Here is a 20,780-nt window from a genome sequence, read left to right as displayed (position 1 = left end):
CTTGGACATCATGATGATGATGCTTTTAGGTTTCCTTTCCTCACAATGTTTTAGTGGCCTTCTGTGATGGTTAATCTCAATTATCTACATGATTGGACTGGATCATGCTTAGGGTACCATCTCTCAGTGGGATTGTGAGGATATTTACAAAGAGTAGACCCTGAAGGTTCTGACCTAATGGATGAAGCAATTCTTTGATGAATTCAGAATTTGAATAGTCTGTGGGAGGTGTTGGAACTATGGAAGATGTGGTCTAGTCCCAGGAAGCAGGTTACTGGGTAAATGTCCCTGAGGGATCTCTCTTTCCCTGTCCCTTTTGTATTCCATAGTTTGTTCTCTTCTTGGACCACTGTGACATTTATGTTCTGCTCTGCCATGCTTTGCTAGCCATGACAGACAGACACTTCTGAAACTGTGAGCTAAAATAATTCTTTCTTCGGATTGGGTGAAAGGCTGGGGGGCAGGAGGAGGGAGGACAGGGGAATCTGTGGTTAGTATGTAAAATTAATAGAAACTCTCTTAATAAAAAAAATAATATTTTTTCCTCCTGGCTACAAACACTGTCCTCTGAGCAGAAGAGCCATCCTATCTTCATCAGAGCAGCTGCAATTTCTTGCAAGAGTCCTGAGAGATTAGGCCTGTTGGACATGTAAGAGTGGAGGGGAGGGTTGCTGGGGACTTGAGATTCCAGCCACTGTCTCCTGAACCCCTTCTCAAATGTGTGTAATTCTGCCCAGCTATCTGCAGTCCTAGGATGTCCTAGGCTACACAGTGGGTGGAAAGTTAATGAATGGGGGCCTCATCTGTGTAGGTATGGGGAAGTCATCATCCATGTGCTGGTGAGACCTACAGTCCTGTAAATAATATCTCACCCATGCCCTGTAAGTAAGCCAAATACACTCACTGGCTCACAGTAGACAAATTCCTCCAGTCCTGCCTTGCCCAGCAGTCGGGACAAATATCTCCCACCTGCAGTCCTGTGGCCACTTATAAAATAATTACACAGAGGCTTGTCTTAATTACAAACTGTATGGTCTACAGCTTTAGCTTCTTACTAGCTAGCTCTTTCATCTTAAATTAATCCATTTCTATAAATCTGCATGTTGCTACACAACCATGGTGTTACCTGTCTGCTGATACGTTGTTGCTCCTTCAGTGGCATGCTGGTGTCTACCCTGACTCTGCCCCACCCTTCTTCTTTTTGTATCTCTGCTTGGATTTCCTACCTGGCTGTAAGCTTTCTTGACATAGGCCAAAACAGCTTTATTATCCAATGGGAGCCACACATATTCACAGCATACAGAGAGACATTCCACAGCAGCTCACTAAGTAAGACTTAGTTGGAATCCTATCTTTAGTCTATCATCAGTGCCTTATCTAGGTGGAGTAGTCATTTGTCCACATCTGTCCAGTAAAAGCTGCCATATCCCCAAGTCACTCAGCTAGGCATTTTGGTTCAGCTACAGAAGTGTAATGAACAACCCAATCATGCCATAACAAAGCTTTGGATAGCACCAGCTTTGTTCTGAGCAACATTTGCCTAGGTTAGTTCACTAAGCAGATTCAAAATGTTGGCAAAGCCCTGCTTCCTCTTGGAATGGGACTGTCCCATGTTGACCTTCCTGTATTGTTGACCTTCCTGAATTAGTCCAAATGACCTGTGTTAAACATGATCTGTGGTTCTTTCCACCACCAACCTTTATTCCAATCTCCAGTTACTTCTGGTGTTCACAGGGGCTGTTTCCATGGCACTGACAACCTTGATGTTTAAGGTCTTCCTCACTTTGAATCATGTACCAGTGACAGAGACATTGGTTTTGGGTTTTAAGCTGCAGCATCTTCAAGAGGGCAGCCAGTGCAGACAATTGTAGCTGCTGTTACAGGTCAACACCAGTCAAACCACCGAGTGACCAAGTGTCAGCTGAGCTGTGAAGAGGCTTGTATGTCATCTGTCATCCTTCCAGCCACCATAGTTCATAGTGGGATTACCCAAAATGCCCTTGTTTTGTTTTATTGCCATGTGGCCCACTCTATCCTTAAACTCAAACTTCTCCCTTAGCTGTCTCAGTCCTAGGATTGCAGGCACATGCAGCACCATGCCCAGCTGCAACCACAGTAATTAAAAAAAATCAAGAACTTAATCTGCCCTAAATGTGCTAACTATTTTAAGAAATTCGCTGCCACTTATGCTCTATCCTTAATACTCTCCAAAGGTCTTACTTGCATATTTGATCACTTATAAGGGTAAGATTTTAGGAAATTTAAAGGGATATTTTCTCTGTTTTGTAGAAAATCATATTGACTTTGATTTACATGTACCACCCTCCAAGTGTGTTTTGGAGGCAGGGTGGGGGACCTGAGAAAGGTAATTAGGCCATAAAAACTCCCAGAAAGGTTTACATCTCTTTATCAACAGGACGGATTCCCTATAAAAAATGCATCCTCCCTCCTCCTCTTGCCTTCTATTCTGCATTCTGGCACGGGATGGAAAGCCCTGGCATTCTTCTGAGTCACTAAGGGATTTGGATGTTATCTGGTAATTACAAGGATGCTCGGACTTTGTTAGTACATCAAAGGCCACACAATGCACAGTCCTGTGCTGCAGGTGAACCACATGAATTGGCATCTGCAAGAAGTCATCCACCCCAGGCGGAGATATAGAATGAGAGGCAGAAAGGAACCTGTCCCAATGCCTGTCTGGGCTGGAAGAGCACAGAGCTCAAGTTCAGCTTCCACTGGCTTCTTTCTTGACTGTCAGCCAGAAGCTCAGCAACCAGGCAGAAAGTGTCATCTCCATGGAGACCAGAAGAGTCAGGATTCACTGATGGGATCTGACCAGACAGACCCGAGAAAGTCCCTCCCTTCACTGTCACCATAGTACCCTGTAATCCTGTCTCCAGCTCCTCATCCGAATACCCAATGAGGAAGAAGTGTAAGGAGGCCGGGAGGAAATCAGAAACAGTGGGGAGAAGCTGAGTCCCCTTAGAAATAGATTGCCTCAGACTGAGTTAACTTGGTTAATTTTGAATTCTTGCTACTAGCCCTGGGGATGAAGATCTGTGAAGATTATCAGGTAGTTCAAGAAATCTAAATGGTACATTTTGTTTGAAATCTAGATATAATGTACTAATTTGTAACCTAGCATATTAGAACCTCTACAACTAACCACAAAGTGGACGGCTTATCTAAGAGAAGTTATGCTTATCTAGGACTCAGGAGACCTGAAGTCTGCTACTAAGGTGCTGGCAGGGTTCTTTCCTTCTAGAGGCTGAGGGTGAACCTGTTCTGGGCCTCTTCCTTGACATTGCTGGCTGCCATCAGTTGGGGACACCGCTTGGCCTGTAGACACACTCCTCCAGTCACTGCCTCCGTTTACATACTACTCGTCTCCATGTGTGTCACTCTCTGCTCTCTCCATTTCTTAAAAAGATGCCAGTTATTTTGTTTGGATAAACCTTAATTAATCCAGCATGCCCCATCTTCACTAGTTATGTCTGAAAAATTATTTCCAAATGCTCTAAAGTGGTGGGTAGACATGGTTATTTAGGGATGCATTGGTCAACAATAATTGCTTTTTCTCCTGCATCACCTTGCAAGTGATATGAGGACATTAAGCAGGTCAGTTTTATGTAATGTATTTGACACCTCACATGTATGTGTCCCATGTGGAAAGACTGCATATGGGATCGACTCTCTTGACTACTTCCCTGTGGTCTTCCATCCACCCCAGGAACACATCTTCAGTCCATCTAGCTGGGCTAATCATTTTCTCTGTTATGCAAGGTCTTCATTTTTGGTATTTTCTTCTCCTGTGCAGGAAGTTTCTCCAGAAATGTGGTTTCTCTGAAAATGTACTCTCTTCTGCTTATAGGTACAAGGCAACTAGTGAGCCTTCATTGTGACTACCTGGCACGTGCTGAGGAAGAAGCAAGTCCTGCCTCTGTGCAAACAGAAGGCGTTTATTCCTCACCATTTTCTGTTGTTTATCTGGACTGAGAATTAGCTTGGGCCAGACATATCCTCTGCAGCATGAAGTGATTCTATGTAGAGCTATAGAGGACTTATTATTATTATTATTATTATTATTATTATTATTATTATTATTACCCTGCCTTGTAATTAAGAGATGAAATAGGTCGTAGGCAACTGATGGAAAATGGAAAAAAAAAACAGCTTATTCTCTTTGCTAAAGGCGGTGTATCTACAGTATAATTCTGACTAGTTCTCCAGGCTTATTTTGCTGTTTTTGTTTACTTGACAAGAGAGTGTCTAGGCAGGCTTCATTGCATATTTAGGACCTGCAAACTATGTTCAATAATGTTGTATGACTCTCCCTTAGGAGGTGTGAGCAAACATTACTCTCCCCAGATAAAGCACCAATGACAGACCAGCAAAATTACTCCACCCGAGTCCAGGTTAGTGAACCTTGGTTACTGGGGTTGCTTACAGGAACATGGAGGACTCAAAGGCAACTTCATCAAAATGTGGTGTCTACAACATTATAGCTGTGTCTATAGCATAATGATGGCTGTGTCTTGGCTTATTTTGCTGGACTTTTGCAATAAGGAGGGTATCTAGGCAACTTTGGTTACAGTTCTGTGTCCTGAGGACTAAATTCAATATGGTGAATAGTTGCCCACTTGTCTTTCAAAGTCCCAAGAAACCAACATTTCCCCATAATAGTTGTATTCCCTGCTGAGGTCTAAATGTGATCTAAATGATCCCTTTTTCCCTCCCCCTATTCAAAAATCTACCAACCCACTCTTCCTTCTCTCCTTGTAAAATTTTCCCATCATTGCTTATAGGCAGAGGAGCTCAAGGTTGAAAATCCCAGTGTAGTCAGACAGACTCATTCTAGTTGAATGTCCTTGTTGGGATAGTTGGGGAAAACCCAGGAAGTAGTGCTTGCACTCACAGCTCTAAAGGATGAAGAGATCTGAGATGGATGTCTTGTGTCAAGAAAAGAGCAGGCAGGGAGAAAGAATAACCTTTTCAAAGACAAAGAGGGTGGAGGTTGATACTGCTTTTACCCAAGTAAGTAATTCCAGGTATTTAATGTGGATATTCCACCATGATGGAAAAGATCATAAAGACAAGTGGAGGCAGTTTTCAGAGGGCTGGAAACCCAAGGAGTTTGGACTGTTTTGTTTGGCACTAGTTGGGAGCACATGTTGTTAATTTACACTTTGCTTGATAGGTGGTGAGTTTTGAAGGAAAAGAACAGTTTGTAGTGTCTCATGAGACTTTGGTGGTTCCGTGAGGTCCATCCCTGTTAGATCAGCAGCACTAAGCCTAACCCTGAGAGGGCATGTATTTTCCTGAATGTCTGCGATGCATCCTTTAGACTCAGAATGAAGTCCATTGACCAGCAACACCAACATTGCTTTATACAGTGTGTTGAGGAGCAGTCTTAGATTCCATCCCAGACTTACTAAATATGAATGTGAATTTTAACAAGAGCCAGGGTGATTCATATGCACACCAACATAGGAGAAGCACGAGTTTAGGTGTTTCTTCTCGAAACATGTTTCTGCATTGGCATCCAGTTGAGCCCTCGTCTCATCACCATAACATGTATTTCATGATAACCAATGAAAATGGTAACAAGAAGGGCAAATGAAGTAAGCTGCTGAGTGCAGCCTTAACCCCCAACTTAGAAAGGATTGCTTCCAATGTTTTTGTGGTGGGATTGATTTCGTCTTTCAAAGTCTTACATATATGTGTTGTGAGTGTGTATGTGTATATCCACCCCCCCATGTCTCTCTGTCTCTGTCTCTTTCATACACACACACACACACACACACACACACACACACACACACACACGTCAGATTCTGGGTGTGTCTTCCTTAATTGCTTTCCACTTTATTTTTTGGAGACAAGATTTCTCAACACATTTGTCTAGAATCTCTGGCCGTGAGCTCAGGGAACTTCCTGGTTCTGCCTTCCCAACACTGGGACTAGTGGTATGCACCTAGCCTTTTCCATGTGTACAGGCAATCTAAGCTCAGGTCCCCAGGTTTGTGCAGCAAGCACTTTATCAAATGAGCCATCTCCTCAACCCTTGAAATCTGACTTTCTTCACTGCATGTGTGCATGTTTACATGTGTGTGAAGGTATGCATGCACATCTGTGCACGTGGAGGACAGAAGTGTGTCCAGTTATTTCTTCAATTGCTCTCCACCTTATGTTTTGAAACAGGGTCTCTCATTGAACCAGAGCTAGCTGATTTTGGCTATTTTAGATAGCTAGCTTGCCCTGATCGTCCTTGCCTCTGACTTCCTAGTGCTGTGGTCACCACACTTGCCTGGCTTTTGTGTTGGTTCTGTGAATCCAAACACCAGTCTTCATACTTGAAGGGAAAGCAATTTTCCCACTAAGCACCTCCCCAGCCCCAAAGCCCCACTTCTCAACGTACTTATTTACCTGTTGTAGAGAATCAACACTAGATCTCGGCATGTTTAGCCCCTTGCTACCATCCTCACTCAGATGCACACCTTAATTCTCAAAGATGATGTTTCTCTCAAGAGCTGTATCCTGTTCTGCTCACCTGATACCTTGATTGCCACTGTAAACACTTATGCACAAGGGTTGCACAAATAACTTTCCCTGGGCAGGAGTTGCATGGGCAACATCATTCATTGTCTTTCCTTATAGATGTATCATGCATGCCAACTTGCTTATGATTCCATGGCCTCCTATAGAAAATAAGCTTGTGCAATTTATTGTTCCCACTAAGTTTCATCATGGGACAAACTTAATAAACACATTAATCCCTCACAGGACATAGTTAGAATAATCTACTCTAGGAAAGAAATATATGAACACTGTTGGGCAGCAAAAAAAAAAATGCCATTGACTAGAATAAGAGAGGAGGAGAAACAGTGTCATATAGACTTGGAATTATCTGTTGGCTTCAGATCTTCATTTTATTTCAAATCTGTGTTCTCATTCCAGTTAACTGAGAGGTTCTCAAAATCAGAACAATTTCAGTTAACTAAGAGGATCTCATTATCAGAACCATTTCAGTTAACTGAGAAGTTCACATTATCAGAACAATTCCAGTTAGCTGAGTGTCTTTTGAAGCCTCCTTAAACTTATCAACTTGTTGGGAATTGAGAATCTTATTAAACAATCTGATAGTTTGAATCAAAGAACTTTTGTAAGAGAGATGTGGACTCTGATGTCGGACACACCCTTGTGTAACAAAGTTTTCTTGTGTCTAAAATAGAGAATATGATAACCACATACTAGGACTCCCTAAGTAGTAGTTTGTTTTGCAGCTAGATTATATTTTAAAGAAATATAAAATATAAGAAAAATTATAGACAGATATCTGGACAGACATTGCCATATTTATGGCGTTCCTCATTTTTTTTTTTTTTTGTGGCTGCACACTCCTGTGAGAAAATTTTCTTCTGCTGATGAAATTTTCTTAACAGCTTTGCTGGTGCTAATCTACTTCTGACAGATTTTTGTATGCCTAAAAGTCTTTTTTTCAAAAATAGCTATTTGAACACACAAATGTACTTGTGTAACACACACACACACACACACACACACACACACACACACACACACGGGGGGGGGATATTTGTTGTCCTTAGAACAGTTGTAAACACAGAACCTTGAGGCTGACAGGTTTTCTGTACACTTCTTGCACCCAACACTTTTGCTTTTAGAGGACAGTCTTGCTGGGTATAGAATCCAGTTGTATTTCAACAGTGTCTTTCTTTTCTCAGGTTTAACATGCTGCTCCACTGAATCTTCTTGCTTGTGTTATTTCTCACAAGATCATTCTCACTTTGGTTCTTTTTAGGAAACTCACCCCTTACATGATTCTGTAATTATCTGTGTATGTTTATGTTTCTTGTGCTTTGACTTTTTGGGTTTCAGGGTCAATAGGCTTATAAAGTTATAAAATTCTTAGCCATGGTTTTTTCAAATACCTTTTCAGTTGTCCACTCTGTGGAGTCTCAGGTTGTATTAAATTGGTTAAAGTTGGCTAAAATTTGTAGGTATGAATCCTTACTAATTTTGTTTGGTTCTTTTCTTCTTTTTTTGGCACTTATATTTGGAATGATTATACTGTTGTCTAATCTATTAGTCTCTTCTTCCAATGTAATATTCACCTCTGGCAGGTAGGCCTTTAATGTTTCATTCGTGTTTCTATTAATGAATATGTTTCCCTCCATATTTTTGAACACACAAGGTATGTGTACTGTTAATGTCCTCATTTCATTATTTCTGCTATCTGTGTCATTCCTGGGTCTGTTATGATTAACTTGTTCTGTTCATTGTGGATTATATTATTCCTGGTAATTTTTGTATTGTGATTTTTAGCTTGTTGGATGTGAGATAATTTTGTATTTCTATAAACATTCTTGAGGTTTGTCCTAAGGTGCAGTTAGGCTACTTGGGAAATTCTTAATCCTTTTATTTTCAGCTTTGTTATGAGGGACCAAAGCAAGCTTTTTCTAGGGCTGGCTTTGTTTTGCTAGCAAGGCCATGAACTCTGAACTATATAATGTTAGGACTAAATCTGGTGGCTCATTTTCAGTTACAAATGAACCAGATACCTACTAATGCTTGTTAGTCTATCTATCATCCCCATCTCTGCTAAATTACTCCAACCCAGACTAGAAGTTTAGAGTAGAAAGTTAATAGAAAGTTACACCTAAACTTGGCTGCATTGTCATGTGTGTGATGATTTTGAAGTAAACAGGATGCAAAAATAGAGATGAGGCCACACATGGTGTTTGTTGAAAAAAAGACAGACTTAAGCAAACTTAGGACCTGGGCAATGTGAAGCTTGTGCCCTCCTCAGTACTTCGCAAGGCCATAGTAAATTGCTTTGCTTTTACTACTCTGGGTTTCCAGCACTCCTTTTATGAACTGGGGGTCATTGTTTGTACAAACACTCTGCCAAGCTTCTGTATTTTATGGCATCTTTATTCTAATCATCAGGAATAGGAACTGGTTCTGACTGTGGAGTGCTAGGGTTATTTCCTCTGGGCTAGAAAGCAGTGCTAAGTGCTAAGCATGCCTAAACTTGGGCATGTTTTTTCACACACATGTGCTGGTTGCTACTCAGCTGAGAACATCCAAGGCCTCTCATGTGTCCCTCCACTCCTTAGAGTGCCCAATAAGATGTGTGTGTGTGTGTATACACACACACACACACACACACACACACACACACACACACACACACACACACACACATATGTAAGCAACCCCACATTTGGCCTCTGTCTTCCCTGGATCTTTGGTCTATATTCTACTAATAACCACGATGACAATTTGGTATCCATTCCAGGTATAAATACAGCCATGAACAGCTTACATCAGCTCCGTACCCACTGCCGTTCAGCCCGTCAGCTCACCACTATTTATTTATTGCACTGGAGAATTCTTTGAAGTGGGAGCGTCCCTGGGCACTTGAAGATGCCTAGCAGCCTGTAATCACTGGCACCTGCAGCTCTCTCCACCTCAATTGGGATGATTTAAAAAAAATGCCTACAGGCCTGGCTAATTGTCTGCTAGGAGAACCCACTCTCAGTCAAAAATCCCGTACTCAATATTTAGTACACAAATAGTCTGTGCTTGAAAGAACAGGTTTCTGAAGGCCTCAGTTTTCTCTTCAAATATACTCAATATATAGATAATCACCACCTTAATCATAAGAAATAATACATGTGAAATCATGATTTTTCACTTGCTAATTAAGTCTTCCCTAAAATGCATTAAACTAAAAATTTGCACGTACCACCTAAGTGCATCTGTACCTCCTGAGGTTTATGTTATCTATCACACCTTGGTGAAGACTTAGATATTTGTCAGGGAGCCTTAGAAGCTATAGAGTGTTACACAAATTCAAGGTGCTATCATCACCTAGAATGAGGCAGGACAGTTGTCATAACTGTCGAGAAAGAGAATGGGCGGTGAGACTAAAGTGGCCTCTCTGGTGCAAATTACTACAGCAAGGCACAGGTTCTCTTGCTCATCGATCAGGTTGTAGCCTGGAATACCCATGTGAACCTGTTCTGGCATCTCCTTTCAGAGATTCCTCTAACGTTCAGGAGTACGTACGCAGTGGGAGATGATGAAGTAAAGGGAGCCAGGAGGTGTATACTTAACACTCCCAAGGTCCACCAAGTTTCAGTTCTCTCTCTCACAATTATCAAGAACAGGTCCCACTCTGGAAGAGACCGTGAGTGGCTTCAGCACAGTACCTGCCAAGGAGAACATTATTTCAGAGGCTTGACAATGTCTGCCGGGGTAAACGTGCCTTCACTGTGCTCCCCTGATGATACCGCTGTGTGGCTACTGTATCTTCTTGGATATCTTCATCGCAGGCCCCCAGGAAACCGTTTCTCATTTGGAATCAGTGTGTTTCTCCCCTGTATGAAATTTAACTCACCCAAAAAACTTTTGAAAACCTTAGTGTATGGAACCCAGACCCCAGAGTGAGGGAACCAAAGCCGTGGGCATGGACATAGGCTCCAACAGTCTGCAAGCCCCTCAGCTGACCGCAGCCCACATCTTTGGTTAAGAACACTTTTTTATTGATGTAGGGGGAAAGTCCTGCACTACTTGAGTTCTGTAACCAAATTATACACTTTGTTCTGTTCTAAGAATTCCACAGCCTGGCCTTTCCTTCACCACTCCCTGAGGAGAGGACTGGCCTTGTGTTTCTCCACTTATTTTTTTTTTCCACCTCAAGTTTCAAAGAAGGGGCTAAATGACAATACTGAGCATTCATTGGGCACTTGTGTTGACCAATAGTGTCCTGTTTTGTATGTAATTTGCTGGGTCCTCAAAATGTGTAGATTATTATTATATTATAAACTGCTTTGCAAAACAGAGATGTGAGTTGCCTTCTAGAATGTACCTTTATTATTTTGCAGAATATCACCTATCACCCACCTACAAGGTTCTACCAGGAGCTGCCATTTGGTACAATATTTCTCCCAAGCCTGTGAAAACAGTTGTGTGGGTTAGAGACAAATACAGATCATTTGCCAGAGTGACTATTCTTTTTCCAAAAACCATCCAATTAGCTGGGCAGGAGGAAGAGGGGAAAGAGGAGAGGAGGGATCTGAACACCAGCATGGGGCTATCTCCTTCAATGCACAGCAGAGGTTAGGTGCAGCTGGCAATGTTCTCATATAGGGAGGGGCACAGGAGGCTAGTCTACAGTGGGCAAAAAAAGAATGAATCAATTACGTAGCTCATGTGATAGGTGGAGAGGAAGTCTCCATGACACTCAACGTCTCGGCTGTTTCTGTTTACTTCTGACGCATTTGCCCTTGAACTCTGGGAAAAACTCAATAATATACAACAGTCTCCCCCTTTCTTATGTTAATCTGAGTAGGTCTCTATTACCAGCAATCAAAATAATGTAAATTAATATGACTGTGTGTGCAATATGAGGAAGGTGTTCAAAAAGGTATAAAACTCTGACAAGTACCAATCAGAAATTTACAACCCAGGAAATACAAGGTGCAGGTCAACTCCAAGGTCACACTCAATAGCCATGGCATCTTGATGGGAATTTTACTACTGTGAATCACAGGGGTTTGATCTGTGAAAATTAAACACTAATATAACATGTGGCACTTTGGTGGGGTCACCACTAATCATAATCTCCACCCCTGTATTCAACTTGGAAGAGATCTGAGAAAGCACAGAGGTGATTTCTGAGGGCATGTCACCCAAGACTGGGCATGACCTGGGTTTCATGTGATCAAATCACCTCACCTCTCTCTCCTTGCTCATGGCCATGAGAGAAGAAGAGGGCTGCCATCCGGTCACCCAAAGAGGCAATTTCTATACTCCTGACTCCATGCAGTCCAGGGGGCATCAGAGCAGCCAATTAGGATGTTTTATCCTCAAAGTGTTCAGTGAAGGCAGGTGGGAAGAACAGGTCACAGAACTCCATGTGCAAAAAAGGAAAAAGTTCACTAGGGCATGTGCTTTGAAAGTGCCTCATTCTAAAATAAAAAAATGATTTAATAAAAAAAAAAAACTGGGTCATTGAGTTGAAATGCATCAGGATCCTCATTAAAAGTTTTAGTTTTCCTCATATGGATCCCCAAAAATACAAGAATGTGAGAACATTCTATTTTGGGGGAGATCATAGAAAAAGTTGGGCCTTTGAAAGTAGACAGACCTGAGTTCAAGGTGGGGCTTTGTTAGGTCAGTGGTTTCCATTCATGTACCTCTGATTCTCTCTCCCATAGTAAAGCATCCTAAAATGCATAATACATTTAATTAATAAATTTGGGCTGGGGAGATGGCTCAACTGTACAAGCATAAGGATATGAGTTCAATCCCTAGAACACACTTTGAAGTGCCAAGTGTATTGGCATGCAGTGTAACCCCAACTTTGTGCAGGCAGAGAGAGTGGGACCCTCGGACTTGCTGCCAATCCCATCTAGACTACTTAGCCAGCTCTAAGCCAATGAGAGACTATCTCAGAGAAAAGGTGGTTTGCACCTGAGGGATGAAACCAGAAGTTTCACTTTGGTATTCATACACATATGTAGCCTTACACATAAATAAATAAAAAATAAATAAATTAGTTTGTTGCCATATGTCTACAATGTGCTTACCATGCCATATATGCTCAATGAAATTGGTCGCCTCTCCTGTCCCAAACACGCAGATTCGGTGTGGCCCAGAAGAACATGTACTCTACGACCAGACAGGGCTGGCTTTGAACACCCCTTCTACTTTGACAATGCTATGACATCATTCTCCTTTCAGACTCCCATTTCTTTCTCAATAAAAAGGCAACGACAACACCCACATGAGAGAGCCCCCGATGACTCTCACTCACCCAGGTCCTCTTCCTTCTGCACAGGAGCACAGTTTCACTATTCAGCTCTAAGGCTGACCTAAATGGCATGGGGAAATACTGTTCAGTCCGCTATCTCAGAGACCGTTGTAGGACGCAGCTCTGGCCAAGGAGACGGGGGCAGGTGTGTGCTGCAGACTTCTGGGGAGGTCTTTATTCCTTCTTCCAGGCCTCTCTTACACATCTCTTCTTGCCTGCTCTGTCTCTGCTGCCTAGAATTACAAATCTTCATCCACAGGACAGACTGTGGATGAAGCCAACAACCAAGAAAAGCAGAGAAGACACGTCAAAAGATCCTGGGGACGTGTCTGGCCATTTATCCCTCAATCAACCCATATTGAAACCTGCCTTAGAGTGAGTTTCCTGTTCCTGGCAATAATAAATGACCTGTCATTTCAACCAGCTGGAGTTGCAATTTCTGTCGTTGCATCCAAAAGTATCCTAGCTGATTAGGGTTAATTACGATACTACACGTGTTAAATCACTTGTCCCAGTCAACCCTGGCACCCCAGTAAAGGCAAAACAAATGATTATATCTTATCATTGACGCCTTCATCGCGATCATCATCATTACTAGTCACATAGCTCCTCACAATAAAAACAACTGCCACAGCTACAAAAATAACATCGACCACTTCCTCTGTGCCAGCCACAGTTGTAAATGCTTAACATATTTAAATTATTTAATCTTCACAACGGCCCCATAAGATAAAAAGTTATAATCATCCCAATCTTCCAGATGGGGAAAATGAGGTGCGGAGGGACCAAGTAATTTCCCTAAGGGCACACAGCTGGCAGGTGATAGTTAAACCCAGAGGCTCAGCTCTGTGACACAGAGGGAGGAGAACCACAGGCAAGTTGATTGGCTTCCTGATGTGGCCTTTTCTTACCAGCTGCTAAGTAAAGCCAAGGCAGGTGAATAAGGTTTCTGAGGAAGCGCTAACCAAAAGATGGAAGGTGGGGTGGTTTGGAAGTCAGGTGTGCTTTCATGACCTGAGTAAGATGCATAATCACCCTGACACTAAATTGCCTACACTTAAGAGGACTAGGGATATGGCTCAGTTACCAAAGTGTGCCTAACACACAAGAATGAGGACTTGAATTTGATCCACAGAAACCACTTTTAAAGAAGAAAATCCAGACCATGTAGTGGGGAGGTGGATGTATCCAAATCTCTGGGGTTCCTTAACCAACAGTCTAACTGAATCAATGAGTTCCAAACCTTGACTAAAATGAATGTTAGCTTTGAATCTTCAGATATGTGTGTTTCATTTGGATACCCCAAAAGGTCAGGAAATTAGTGAGGAGCCTTGGGGTGGAAGGTTTTAAAGGAGTAGTTGAGGAGTTAAGAGGGAGTGATGGAGTGGGATTCAGTGGGGTAGAGGGATGGTAGAGGAAGAATGCACAACTTTAAAAACGTCTCAAAAAGTCATATGGAAACCTAATACTGTCCAAGATTCCAGATGGGTAGGTAGGTGATAGACAGATAGATGAGAGAGAGAGAGAGAGAGAGAGAGAGAGAGAGAGAGAGAGAGAGAGAGAGAGAGAGAGAGATGGATGATTGATAGATGACAGATGATAGTTTAAATGAAGTTACTCTATGATGAGGGAACAACGCACCTACTAGGCATCACAAGATAACAGATAAAAATCCCAGTAACAGAATTGCTGGTCATTGAATTTTAATAGATCCCCCCAAACATTACAGCCACTGACAATCCTACTGGTTACCCTCCAGAATTCAACAGCAAGACATCACATCTTCAGTCACAGTTGAGTCATAGAACACAAAGAAGTCAATCTGGTACTGACCTGGAGACTTCATCTCTGCAGATATCTTTCATAGTTCTGGAAGGGGTTGTGCGCAATACTAGTATAAAAAAGGAATCATCAGTTTTACGCAGCTATGAACTGAAAGAGCCACAATAATGAATGACCTGACAAGACATGCATACTGCTGTAATAGTGGCATGAACATTGTGGGAATAGCTAACTGCTTTCTGATTGATTATTAAATCCCACTCTGGAAGAAAACATCCATACCTGGCACCATTATTGGGCCAAGAACCTGTGCATAGGCCCTAGGGGAAAACCTACTACTGTTATTCTGTTTAATGGACATAATAATATACCAATTCCTAGTGAATTATCATAGATTGGTGTATCTCTCAACCCTCATCAGAGAAACTTCTGCTTGCATTAGATGATAAATGACACCAACACCCACAACTGGTCAGAGTGCAGAGAATAAGAGACTACGAATGTCTAGCTCTAAATAGGACACACACACACACACACACACACACCTCCTGCTGTCCCAGAGCTCAAGGATCATTGTGGGAGAGAAAGAAAGAGTGTAAAAACCAAAAGCAACAGTAGTCACAAGGGAAAATGTCTTCAGGATACAGGAAGCAGTCATACATATGAGCTCACACAGGTAATGACAGCATACACAAAACCTGTACAAGTGTAAGCTGAACCAAATCACAGCATGGACAGAGGAAATGGACTCAAAGCTCCACCCCTAACCAAGGAACCATTGGCAATTGATACCTGCCGGGATGGGGAGAGTAGCTATTCTTTAAAACTGTAGCCTCTGATAAATGAACCACACTCCATTGGAGGGCTACATGTCTAAAATATGTAGACAGCAAAGTTGGACTCGGTAGGTTTAAGCAAATAAAGGAGACAGAGTTGGGTGGGATCATCTCATTGTTCTGGGAGGAGTGGGGGGTGAGTGTCATCAAAGTGCACTGGACAAAATTCTCAAAAATACTAGTTTAAAAAAAAAAGATGGCATCTAAAGATGATACCTGAAGTTGACTTCTGTTCACTCATGCTCTTATAGGTTCATACACACCCTTACACATGAACACACACACACACACACACACACACACAAGTTGGAGGTAGAAAAAGGGTCATTCCCTTCCTGAGGGGTTATTCTGAGAACTGAGCAGAATGGTGCAAGTCCAGTAGCTCTGCAGAGCCCATACAGGCTCTGCTGATGAGCGATCACAGAGCTTTGCTGCCTTGCCTTCCTCTTCCTCACCAGCTGTCTGCTCTGTCTCACCTAGGGATGACACAAAGAAGATGACATACTTCAGGAGACTGTATGAATGCCAACCAAATCAGTTCTGACCTCTTTAATTTACACCCCCTTCTCTGCTGTCCTCACTGAGGAGTTTGTTAATTCCCTTCCAGGTTCCATTTCATAAGCAGGGCCATTTGACTCATTATCTTGCCATAGGCACCAGGAGAATGAGAGTCAGCTGTCATTACTGACTTATCCCTGCTCTGAATAGAATCTGGACTGAGAAAAAGTCAGGGGTGAATTCCCTAGTACATGGGTTATTAACCTTGCAGGCAAAGTTCAAGGATTCTTGGATGAGGCCCCTGCTCAACAGGTGGAAGACCCTTAGTTCCTTCCAGACAAGCTCGGGTGGTGAGCTTTGAGGAGGAAGCTTGAGGCCACTACTAAGGAAAAACTGTCGAAGGAAGCAACCCATTGTAGAACCAACCAGAGCATGGTACCCAGGTTTGGTCACAGTGAACTAGACAGGTTCCAAAGCAAAGCAGATCACCTGGGCCGGCATCTAAGAGCTTCCCTGTGGACAGGCTAGGTTGTGTAAGTTCACTGAGCATACAGAATGTGGTGATTTTATTTATATATGTGTAGTTATGTATGAATAACATGTGTGTACAAATACATGTGTATACCATCACACACTATGATAAGTTTTTAGAAAGGCATTAGTAGATTTCATTATTGTGTGATTTTCGTAGGGTGTACATTCATAAACTAAGACAGTGGGGGATATCTTACAAGATAGACTCTTACAGACCACCATCATATATGTGGCTTGTTGTTAACCAAAAGGTCTTTATGCAACACATGACTCTCTGTGTGTTTGTGTACAAAAGTGTTTGTGTGTTTATGTGTACAGATGCTAATCAATATTTCTCTTACTAGGAAAATGCCCTCCATTCATCTAGCAGCTGCTTTCTAGCTATGTCTCCCTTCCTTTCTGAATCCAAACTTTCAGCTTCTTTCAAGCCCATGCCAAATCGGTGTGTGTGTGTGTGTGTGTGTGTGTGTGTGTGTGTGTGTGTGTGTGTGTAGGTCAACCTTGGATGTTATTCCTTAGGAGTCATCCACCTTGTATTTTTAGTCAAGGTCTCTCATTGGGATGAGAGGTGAATAAAGAGTGACCACTAGTTGAAGTCTGACAGGGAAGCATTAGGGAGAGGTCTCACTGTTGAATTACTGAAGTAGGGAGTTCACAAAAGGTGAATTGTGAACTGGCTGGGATGCACCTGTTTCCATCTCTCCAGCACCTGGGTTGCAAGCACGTGCCACCAAAACCACCCTTCTGCATTGGCTTTAGGGATCCAAGTCAGGTCTTCATGCTTGCACAGCAAACACTTTCCCAGCCCCCACCTCTCCAACCCCTTTGGTGTAGTTGTTTGTTTTTTCACTTTTTTGAGGGGGGACCACCACCCAGCTCCCAAATCACACACGGAGGCTCATTCTTAATTATGAATACCTAGCCTTAGCTTGGCTAGTTGCTTGCCAGCTTTCCTTAACTTAAATTATTCCATCTATCTTTTGCTTCTGGGCTTTTCCTCTTCTCTTACTTCTGTAAATCTTACTCTTTCTCCGTGGCTTGCTGTGTAGCTGGATGGCTGGCCCCTGGAGTCCTCCTCCTTCTCTGGCCTCCTTTTTTCCTTCCTACATCCCTTTTCTTCCCAGATTTCTCCTTCTCTTTGTCCTCTCTGCCTGCCAGTCCTGCCTATTTCTCTCTCCTGCCTTGCTATTGGCTGTTCAGTTCTTTATTAGACCATCAGGTGTTTTAGACAGGCAAAATGACACAGCTTCACAGAGTTAAAAAATGCAACATAAACAAAAGTAATGTATCTTAAAATAATATCCCACGACAACTTAGCAATCCTGGCTACACAAAACCTTTTCTTTTCACACTTCTGCTGATCTATCTCATTCGCTGAGTATTCTACCACATGGCACATGCTTTCCACCATGGTTCCTGCCTCCTTCCTGTGACTTCCATCTACATATTATCAATTTTTTCTCAGGATCACTGTACCTCCACAAATCTGTTCTACCCTACCTCGGCCCAGTTACATGGTTTCTGCCCTAGATTTAAGACCTCAAACTTGATTCAAGACCTCTGTGAACACTCTCTTGTTCTTACAATTCACCTTTTGTGAACTCCCTACTTCAGTAATTCAACAGTGAGACCTCTCCCTAATGCTTCCCTGTCAGACTTCAACTAGTGGTCACTCTTTATTCACCTTACTGCCTTCTTCAAACAACTGAGACTCATGGTCAAGAACTGGATCGTATTACTTGGGGAATGCCATGAATTTTCTTACTTTTTCTCTTCCTAATTTGCTTCTCTAGCCAAGGCAAGGACAGAAATCACCTATCATGGGCCTGAAGCCTAATAGCCCAGCACGGTTAAAGAAAGTGTGTACCAAGATGACTGACCTCTATTTACTCTAAAAGCATAGAGTCACACAGAAAAAAAAAATACTACTGTGTTTCCTTGAAAAGTTTGCCTTTCCTATTTTTCCGATAAAGTTATTAAAAATCTCTCCTAACCTCCAATGCCTCATTTATCCTTGGAAAACCGGTGAACTTTCTCTATTGTTTCATTGATAAATAGCATTCCTAGGAACTACCTCAGCATCCTACTTCCATCACCAAAACGCAAGCATCAGCACTCAGCCTGGGCCCCCGTTACACAGGTAGACTACCAAAGGCCAAGCCCTACACTTCTGCACGTCCTCCTGCTTTCTTCCACAAGAGCATTGCTGCTGTGGTTGTCCCAATCCCTCTCTATTAGTGCTCCTCGCTTTGTGGAGCATTTCCATGAGTGCACAGTTATGCGCAGTGCTCTCTCTCTCTCTCTCTCTCTCTCTCTCTCTCTCTCTCTCTCTCTGTGTGTGTGTGTGTGTGTGCATGTGACTACTATGTTCATGCTTGCAGAGGTCAGAGGGGACATAAGGCGTCTGCTGTGTCACTTTCTACTCTCTGAGACAGGACCTCTTTCTGAACCCGGAGCTAGACTGGCTGCCAGCAAGCCCCATCAACCCTCTTATCTCTGTCCCATACAGTGCAGGAGTTACAGGCACACTCAACCATGTGTAGCTTTGCTTGTGGGTGCTGGGATCTGAACTCAGGTCCTCATGCATGCACATGTGCTCTTACCCACTGAGCCACTTCCCCTAACATGCAAAAGTTTAAGAACACTTTCCTTGGTGTGTTACGTCCCTCTAATCACCATCTGTGGTGGTTAGAAAAGGTGTGGCCCCCGATAGACTCATATGCTTGAATGCTTGGCCCATAGGGAGCGACACTATTAGGAGGTGTTGCCTTGTTGGAGTAGGTGTGGCCTTGTTGGGGGAAGGGTGTTACTGTAGGGGGAGGCTTTGAGGTCTCACATGCTCAACCTACACCCTGTGTGGTATACAGTTCCCTTCTGCTGCCTGCAGATGAAGATGTAAAACTCTCAGCTCCTTCTCTAGCACCATTTCTGCCAGCATGCCACCATGTTTCACACCATGACAATGGACCAAACCTCTGAAACTGTAAGCCAGCCCCAATGAAATGTTTTCCTTTATAAGAATTGCTGTGGTCATGGTATCTCTTCACAGCAATAAAACCCTAAGACACCATCTCATTTATTTTTCCAATTTATAGTAAAATACCTGATTCTATTACCATATATCTCTTATCCACTCCACTTCACAAAGTCTATTCTTTCTAAGGTCACCAATGACTTTCACACTGTTGAAATCAATGGTCAATTTTCAATCCTCGTACAAGAATCCTGAGCATTCTCTGATGAATTTAACCACACTAGCTTGTGTTGTCTCCCTGCCTTGGGAGATGTCATCCTCACATCTGGAAGCTCCTCTTTTGCTGAATATTCACTATGTGCTAATCTCTAAATGCTTGCATGCTTCAAGGCTGCCCACTAGCCTGAGCTCTCTTTTCTCTCTTCTCTTCTCCATTTGAGTTAGATAGACAATCTATTGCTGTACAAATACATGAGAGAAATTACTTACCAGGAGGAAATTCACCTTAGCTCATGTTTTCAGCGGTTCTAGCCCACGGTCAGCTGGCTCCATGGTGACACAGTACATAGTAGTAAAAGGGCAGTTGACCACAGTGGGGAAACTGCCCACAGCACAGCAGCTAGAAAGTAGAAGAGTCGGACGGGGCCACGGCTAAAACACACATCTAAAAGGCACATCTCCGAGCAAGCCGCTTCCTTCACCTGGACACTTCACCACCTCTAAACAGCCTATTCAAACCATTGAGGAGGCCAGAGCCCTCCTCATCTAATCCCCACTGGAAAACCCTCCCTGGCACACTCAAGGGTGTGCTTCCATAATCTTCTATACAGCTCTCAATGCACTCTGGTCAGCAATCAAGAGTAACTGTTGAGCTCCTGCTCTAGGTATAGAAGGGACTACTTGAGAGGAAGAAGGGGACCAGTGGGGGGGGGCAGGAAGAACCAAAGGTATTAGGGTGTAAATAAGAACAAAGTCTATAATACACCCATATGAAAATGTTACAATGGAATTCATCATATCATACAATGAATATACCCAAATAAATAGAAAAATACATTAGATTAGAGAAGTTTCTCTAAAGTTCATTTCAATCATCTTTGAGTTTAGAATCGTTCAAATGCTGTATGGTGCTTGGCTTCATTCCTCTGTCTGTTCAGATACGGTCTCACTTTGCACCCTGGACTGGCTGGACACTCACTATGTGGCCCAAGCTGATCTCAGTTGCACAGCAATCCCCTGCCTCAGCCTCCTGACCACTCAGTTGAGAGCTGCACATCATACCTGGAGGCTTTGCTTGTTTTCTGCTGCAGAAGAA

At 42.8% G+C, this 20,780-nt stretch overlaps 1 long non-coding RNA gene across 7 annotated transcripts in view; it reads right to left on the bottom strand.

The window, feature by feature from the left end:
- LOC143274520 (uncharacterized) overlaps nt 1-20,780 on the bottom strand; it is a 331,539-nt gene that overhangs the window by 29,806 nt on the left and 280,953 nt on the right. For 6 of the 7 annotated variants that reach the window (XR_013053152.1, XR_013053147.1, XR_013053151.1 and 3 more), the window contains 3 exons: nt 14,675-14,732; nt 11,764-13,106; nt 10,093-10,235 (listed from right to left, as the gene is read on the bottom strand). This is a non-coding gene — a long non-coding RNA (uncharacterized LOC143274520). The remainder of the gene's footprint in view (nt 1-10,092; nt 10,236-11,763; nt 13,107-14,674; nt 14,733-20,780) is intronic. The other variant, XR_013053150.1, reaches the window with a different exon arrangement.

This window comes from Peromyscus maniculatus, chromosome 8 (genome assembly GCF_049852395.1).
Source record: "Peromyscus maniculatus bairdii isolate BWxNUB_F1_BW_parent chromosome 8, HU_Pman_BW_mat_3.1, whole genome shotgun sequence".
Lineage (NCBI taxonomy): Eukaryota > Metazoa > Chordata > Mammalia > Rodentia > Cricetidae > Peromyscus > Peromyscus maniculatus.
The sequence above is the reverse complement of the archived record's forward strand: the minus strand, read 5'-3'. Positions and strand labels throughout refer to the sequence as shown.